The sequence below is a fragment of the Mustela nigripes genome, chromosome 1 (assembly GCF_022355385.1).
Source record: "Mustela nigripes isolate SB6536 chromosome 1, MUSNIG.SB6536, whole genome shotgun sequence".
Classification (NCBI taxonomy): Eukaryota; Metazoa; Chordata; class Mammalia; order Carnivora; family Mustelidae; genus Mustela; species Mustela nigripes.
This window is the reverse complement of record NC_081557.1, coordinates 46,846,223-46,854,640: the sequence shown is the minus strand read 5'-3', so window position 1 is coordinate 46,854,640 and position 8,418 is coordinate 46,846,223. Positions and strand designations below refer to the sequence as shown.

Sequence of the window (8,418 nt, the reverse complement as noted above, 5' to 3'; positions counted from 1 at the left end):
GTTTAGGTTTTGAGATCTGACAGACCTGAATGTGGTTTTTGAGTTTTCCATTTATTATATATGTTATTGGCTATAGTAACTGACCTCATTGAACCTCCAATCTAAAGGTATTATATGAGAATTAAAAGGAAATTGTCTATCTTAAATGTTAAGATAGCACTGAATAAAAATAGTTTGAAAAATTAAAATTTTAACAAAATGTTACTGTTGTAGTAAGTAGGTAAATGCCATGACCATTTAAAATGTGTCTTATAGGCATGCTTTTCCACTAACATTCTTTAAGTTTTTATAAGGCATACCTTTTAACTCCTACTGAGGTCTTTTCTACGCTACTTAAGTGTCTGGGAGGACATTCTTCAGAAATAAACATGCCAATTCTTGATCTGGATCATAGGTTATAGTTCTACATAGCAGAAAATTCATAATTTTGATGTCTCAATAAGTAAATAATCAGGATATAGCAGTCACTTATCTGCTACCTGGAAAATACCTTCCTGTAGTAGTTTTTTTAACTGAAAAATCATATTTTAAAATTTTGACTCTGCCATCTTAATTTTCAAAGGACAGTCAAATTGGATATTGCATGCAAGCACTTCGAGATATTCTATAGTATATAATAGATGCTCAATAATTGTTAGATACTATTACTACAATTGTAATTATTATTTTTTATTATTATTTCCCAGCTAATCAGTAAGAAAGATGGAGGTGGGGGAGGAAATACAGGCTATTCTACTTATTTTGAAGGTTAAAATGTATACATATTAAAGAATGTTCCCAGATCCTCTGAAAAAAATTTTGAATGCACATCCAGGCATCAACATAAGGTGTTATTATTATTACTTTTTTTAAATCAACTTTGGTTTTAATTGATCTCTTCCTGCCTTCTGAAACTTAGTTCAGAAGAATTCTTCAATAGATATGAGTCTAAGGGTGGTACAAAGACTCTGGAAGATTCTAGAAGAAATCTTCAACTTCAGTTGGCTGAGGCATAGAGGAGATGAATCAGAGATCAGGTAGTTTGAGTTTCACACAGAAATGCGATTCATCTGGCAAGTCACAGTTCCTAGATGCTAACTGGTTCCTTTAAGATACTAGATCAAAATGGGGAGTAGAGCTGATAAAACAAAGAACTTACTTTGAGTGGTGTGTTAGTTAGGGTCCAATCAGAAGAAAGAAACCACACAGGAATTTAACAGAAAAGTTTAATTTATTTATTAACAAGAGATTACAGTAACAGGGAATCAACTAAGAGTGGGAAGAAAGAATCATGAAGGGTACTCTAGGGCTGAAGGAGAGTCTCCAAGGAAGAAACAAGTTTTCAGGGGAAGAACCAGCCCCATGGCTAGCATTTGGTTGTTGATGGAGAGAATGTGAGTGAAGTTCATTGAATGACAGAGAGTTCCCTAGGTTTCTGAGCCAAAGCTGGTTCACAATTAGGCTAAAGCTGGTCGGTGGAGAACCACTTGTTGGAAGACTGATGAAATTTTCCAGGAAGACTGATGAAATTTTCCAGGGAGTTACTGTTGACTTTCTGAAAAGCAGCTGAGGAACAAGCTGGAATCATCAGGAAGGTTCTAGAACTGCTTGAGGAGGTAATCTGCTATTTATTCACTGGAAACTAAAAATATCAATAGACTTGATGCCCTGAACTCCCTCCCTTCATCTTAACCCATCTTATTGACAACCCCTAAAAGCTTTTACAAATTCAAACTTCTTAGCAATGCGGATGCGGATTTGCTTGGTCTTGATACTATGAACAATGGGGTTCATGAGAGGTGGTACCAGTAGATACACATAAGACATGAGGAGGTGTACAATATGGGGCAGATGTTCACCAAAGCGGTGCACAAGAGACAAGCCAATCATGGGAATGTAAAAGAGCTTCACAGCACAGATGTGGGAGACACAAGTGTTGAGGGCTCGAAGTCACTCCTGGCAGGAGGCAATGCTTAGCACAGTGCGGAGGATGAGGGCATAGGAGAGGAAGATGAACAGTGAATCCACGCCAACACTGCAGGCCACAACAAAGATACAATATATGTGATTGACAATGATGCTAGAGCAGGCCAATGATGCTAGAGCAGACAATGGGCATGGGCCAGCACATGGGAGTGGCAGTACTGGAAGCGTTTAAGGAGGAATGGCAGGGGCAGGATGAGCAGGGCACTTCTAAGCATTGAGCTCAGCCCCATCTTGACAATACATGTGGGTGTCGAGGCTGTGGAGTAGCTTAGTGGGTTGCAGATGGCCACATAGCGGTCAATGGACATGGACAGTAGAACTGAAGACTCTACCAGAGACAAGGTATGGATGAAGAAGAACTGAGTGAAGCAGGCGGGGATGCCAATCTCTCTGGCATCAAACCAGAAGATGCCCAACACGGTGGGCAGTGTAGATAGACAAAGGCCCAAGTCTGTCAGGGCCAGCATGGCCAAGAAATAGTACATAGGTTCATGGAGGGTGACATCAGTACGGATGATGTGGAGGATGGTAAGGTTTCCTACAATAACTGTCAAGTAGATGAAGCAGAAGGGAATAGAGATCCAGCCATGGAGATCTTCCAGTCCTTGAAAGCCCATGAGGAAGAAAGTGGCTTTTTGGAGGCTGCTATTATAAGAGATTGTCATGGCTTTAAAATCTTGGATTCACCAACCTCCAGTCAAGAATGGGATTTCTGGAGAGTAATAGAACTGAATTCTCACTCACCAAAGTGTCCTGGGACCAGCGAGAGAGAAAGCGTCTGCAGATGAAATGAGAAAGAACTGGGGGACTTGATCTATTAGCATTTTCTGGAGGGTCTCGGATGGGGACTTCTGTAGTGTATGGATGCCCTAGGATTTAGCCTTATGGTGGTTTGTCTGCCCATGTTGGACTCTCAGGGGTTTCATGAGGTCACCTCAGATGGGGCCTTTTTCATATGCTCCTCCCTTAGAAAAATCCAGTTTAATCAACTAAAGAATTCAGAATCTGTATCATATATACAGGGAATTAGTACTATACATGATTTTGCATAATTGTGTACTAGGATCAAGTGCCTATCATATGTATTTAAATGTATTTTTAATTTGGCTGGGGATTGTGCTTTATTCCACAATGTTTAGTCTGCAGGGGAATGCAGAGGAAGCACTAAGTAAATGGTCACTTAACTCTTTGAGCTTATAACTTGTGGCCACAGTGATGATTTTCCTGAATCTGCATAAAATCCTTCAGTGACTAAGGATGAAAAATGTGTTGCAGAAATCTGAAGTCTGGTACTGAGAAATGTCTGAGAAGAAACAGATCTTAAGGAAACAAATAATTCTAGGAAAGGGTACACTGGGGCTTTGTTTTGGGAGATATCACAAGAGTTGTGAGTTTCCAACATCAGGGCTGTTAAGCTGGTGTTAGATGTAGAGATGAGGGTGCAGAAGAGGTATGCATCAGATCTGAAACAGAAATAATAAAAAGAAACCTAAAATGGTCAGGAAAGCCTCTAATTTTAGCTTTTAACGAGGAAACTAAATCTTAAGGCTCTCAGAGTAAGCTGTGCATTTGGGAGTTGGATCAATATGGCACACAGGTAAAGGTCTGTCTTTATAATACCTGAATTGGGCTCTATTTAAATTCTGCCTTCAGAACTTTTATTCAATTACATTTATTGCAAGCCATACTATAATGGGGTGTATGCATATTAATACAGTGTGACTAGTATAATGTTTATCATATGCATAAAAAAGCTTAAAACAGCTTAAAGAGACAAAGAATGGACAATCAGGGAAACAAAATGAAAATAATAGTGTATTTTATCACCAAAGTCATGTCACCACTGTGCCTATTAAAAAAAGATAGAGAAGGATGAAAATTTCTAAAAAAGCATTGCACTTAGAATGGTGAGGTTATCATTAATTTTTAGAGACTATGTTTATAGATTGGAGAAAGCTTATAAGGGCTGAAATTATCAATGAGTGGGGAGGAGTAAGTAAAAACTGTATATTGTTAGTAGTTTTCTTCTAAGAGAAAATCTTAGAGGATAAGTGAAGATACCAGGAAATTTTAAGGAGGAGACATGGGGAGTTCAGGGTACTCTTTCAAAAGACTTCTTTTGTAAAGGGACATGGAAGAGTGAGGAAAAAGAAGAAATGTCTGTAGCCAGCTTTTGCCATTCATGTATTAATCAAAATAAGTAAGAATAAAATAATAATGCAATAATTAATAGAATAATAAAACCCCTCTTATGTTGTGATTCCAGAGTTAGAAAAGGGAAAGAGAATGAAGGAGAGAGGTGGCGGCGGGAGGGTGAGGAGCTGTGAAGGAAAAGGACGATCACAGCATTTGCAGAACAGGCTTGGACAGCACAGGCAACAATGCAGTCTTGATCCGAAATCAAGACAGGAAATGGCCAACAGAACTTTTAAAAAGGAATGATAAGAAAGAAGGGGAAAAGGGGAGATGCAAACAAGAGTTTAAAGATATGTGTAGCTTTTCAGCCACCAGACTCACAGTGAAGCTTGTTTCCATCCATCTTACAGGGAGCCATTTCAAAGTTTGTGAAAGAGAAGCAACATTTAGAGGTGATCTGTTTCACTCCTCTATCTCCAGATGGGGAAGGATCATTCTGCTGCTTAGTGAGAAGTTGCATCCATCATCTCTCTCACTCTGCTATTACCTTGCCTTCCAAATATATTATGTGCATATTATTTTTGGGGGGGGGCGGGTATGAGGCAAGTTTGCCAGATTTGGGAGGGGGAAAAAGAAAGATCAAAATAAGCCATACCTACCACCAAAGAGATGGAATTGCTGTAAGACTGACTAGAGACTTGCAACCCTAATACAGATTTGGGATCTAATAAAGCGTACTGAATAAATACATAAGTGAATGGTTAGAAAAAAGAGATGAGATGCAGTAGGGATTAAGCCATAATTTTTAGTGCAGTGACTACATTTTCTTCTCCAAGGCACTCACCTCCAGATTAACAGATCAGAGAAGTATTGGCTTGTTACTCCAGGAGACTCTATCATACATCCTTGAGCGTCCCTTCAACTCCCGTTTATTGGGGTTACAGGAATGTCATTCTAATGTCTATGGCAGAAAAGAGGAGATATGGGTTGAGCAGCGATTTCAAGGACAGTCTGACTTCCTCCTCAAATAACTTCACACAAAGGTATTCAAGATTATCAGTATCTGTGTTGGTCACCATCTTCAGATTCTTCCTGCAATATACACAGGCACTACCAACAACTGAAGAGAACAATCAGAACACAGGATGAGTGCTCACACAGCTACAAGAATATTCTCTGCTTAAAATACAGGGTCTTTTTGAAGAGCTCAAGCAGCTTCTCCCTTGTGGACCTCTGCTGAGGCTGAGAATTCCCTGATGAATTCTCAGGATGCTTAGCTGAGGATGGAGGCTGTGGGAGACTAAGAAACTTCAACCCTGTATGTGGGCAAGGGATAACTTCAAGGCGTTAGGATGCTTCTAGTTCTAGATTTCATTTTCTGAAACCAGGTAAGAAAGACCTAGCTAAACTTGGTGTGCAGTATTGCAAGAGCAAGAGTGTTTTAATTCAGATTCAGATAAAAGATAAAGCTGGTTCCAACCAAATCTCTGCTACTTACTACACTTTCTAACCATGTGACCATGCAACCTAGGAAAAATTAACCTCCCAGAAAAATGATTTCCTTATATTCTAAGAAGGGAATCTCTTCCCTCTTCCTTTTATTCAGGTCCATCAGGCATGTTTTAGAGCCATCTGCTAATGTAATTTGGTTTGAGTCGGGAAGAAGAAAGGCCCACCATGGCCTTCAGTCATGAACTATTAGTTTCTTAATTACTATTGGCCATTCCCTGTATTTCTGCTCCATACATGTGTGACTTGGGTCCTAATTCAGAAACTTGTACTAAAAATGCCAGTTTAATACTTTAAAATAGTTCATCAACCCATTTTTAACTACCAACATGTATATCAAGAGTTCTTACAGAATTGATTTTAACCCCTGGGCAGAATAGCTAAACTTAATTGATTCTCAGTAAACACAATTATTAAAATAATTAGTAGAGTGAGTGAGATTCTAATTTGCCAACAGTAGGCCTAATTTACACTTATTGTTTTTGTTTCCCAATTGCAACGGTCCTTCAGAACAATGTATTACTTAAAATATAACCCATGGGAAATTTTACTAGTTACCAAGCACGTTTAGATACAGCCTTAAGAAAAACACATACTGGCAACAGGCCTCTGCAGGAGAGGACGGTATATATGGCCTTGAAGCTGAGCAGTGGGGGATGCCAGGCCCACTCAGGGCAGATCGCTGCCTAGTCACCTGCTTCATTTTGCTGTTATCTCCCCACCCCCCTACCCGAGAGTGCCTGTGGCTAGTTAGAGAAGTCCTTTGCATGTGCTTGTTCAACTATAAACTTTATACTGCTTGTTCAGACATATTTTGCCTTCCTTCTTATTTATCTACAAGGCATATGACTAATGTTTGCCTTCTTCGACTCTTCTGTTGATCACCGTTTCTATCTAATAAAAGTCTCTTCTACTGTCGTCCCCTGCTTTCTTTCTCTTGTAGCTTTCACTTGTTTGTGCTTCATTCTTCTCCCATGCACTGAAGGAAGCAGCACCCAACCAGTTTGGAATCTGTCCAATATTTTTCATTTTATCACAAAGCGTTATATGTAATTCAATTTTTTTTTCCTCTGCAGGTACAGAATCTAATTCCATTTTCACAAAATAACTTATTATTTCCCGCCATTAGTTCTTTTTTTTTCTTTTCACCGTAACTGTATTCATTGTTTTTTGCACCATACTCAGTGCTTCATGCAATCCATGCTCTCCCTAATACCCACCACCTGGTTCCCCAAACCTCCCACCCCAGCCCCTTCAAAACCCTCAGATTGTTTTTCAGAGTCCATAGTCTCTCATGGTTCACCTCCCCTTCCAATTTCCCTCAACTCCCATCTCCTCTCCATCTCCCCTTGTCCTCCATGCTATTTATTATGCTCCACAAATAAGTGAAACCATATGATAATTGAATCTCTCAGCTTGGCTTATTTCACTCAGCATAATCTCTTCCAGTCCCATCCACGTTGCTACAAAAGTTGGGTATTTGTCCTTTCTGATGGAGGCATAGTATTCCATAGTGTATATGGACCACATCTTCCTTATCCATCTGTCCATTGAAGGGCATCTTGGTTCTTTCCACAGTTTGGTGACCGTGGCCATTGCTGCTATAAACATTGGGGTGCAGATGGCCCTTCTTTTCACTACATCTGTGTCTTTGGGGTAAATACCCAGTAGTGAAATTGCAGGGTCACAAGGAAGTTCTATTTTTAATTTCTTGAGGAATCTCCACACTGTTTTCCAAAGTGGCTGTACCAACTTGCATTCCCACCAACAGTGGAAGAGGGTTCCCCTTTCTCCACATCTTCTCCAACACATGTTGTTTCCTGTCTTGCTAACTTTGGCCATTCTAACTGGTGTAAGGTGATATCTCAATGTGGTTTTAATTTGAATCTCCCTGATGGCTAGTGATGATGAACATTTTTTCATGTGTCTGATAGCCATTTGTATGTCTTCATTGGAGAAGTGTCTGTTCATATCTTCTGCCCATTTTTTTTTTTTTTACGGTTAACAGTATTTTTTTAATTTATTTTTTATTTTCAGCATAACAGTATTCATTATTTTTGCACCACACCCAGTGCTCCATGCAATCCGTACCCTCGATAATACCCATCACCTGCTACCCTGACCTCCCACCCCCCACCCCTTCAAAACCCTCAGACTGTTTTTCAGAGTCCATAGTCTCTCATGGCTCACTGCCCCTTCCAATTTCCCCTAGCTCCCTTCTCCTCTCAATCTCCCCATGTCCTCCATGCTATTTGTTATGCTCCACAAATAAGTGAAACCATATGATAATTGACTCTCTCTGCTTGACTTATTTCACTCAGTATAATCTCTTCCAGTACCATCCATGTTGCTGCAAAAGTTGGGTATTCATCCTTTCTGATGGAGGCATAATACTCCATAGTGTATATGGACCACATCTTTTTTATCCATTCATCCATTGAAGGGCATCTTGGTTCTTTCCACAGTTTGGTGACCGTGGCCATTGCTGCTATAAACATTTCCTGCCCATTTTTTAATATGATTGTCTCTTTTGTGTGTGTTGAGTTTGAGGAGTTCTTTATAGATCCTGGATATCAACCTTTTGTCTGTACTGTCATTTGCAAATATCTTCTCCCATTCCATGGGTTGTCTCTTTGTTTTGTTGACTGTTTCCTTTGCTGTGCAGAAGCTTTTGATCTTGATGAAGTCCCAAAAGTTTATTTTTGCTTTTGTTTCCTTTGCCTTTGGAGACATATCTTGAAAGAAGTTGCTGTGGCTGATATCGAAGAGGTTACTGCCTTTGTTCTCCTCTAGGATTCTGATGGATTC

At 39.7% G+C, this 8,418-nt stretch overlaps 1 pseudogene; it reads right to left on the bottom strand.

Annotated features, from left to right (window-relative positions):
• Nucleotides 1-1,677: 1,677 nt before the first annotated feature.
• Nucleotides 1,678-2,630, bottom strand: LOC132016316 (olfactory receptor 51G1-like; annotated as a pseudogene).
• Between the last annotated feature and the right edge of the window lie 5,788 nt (nt 2,631-8,418).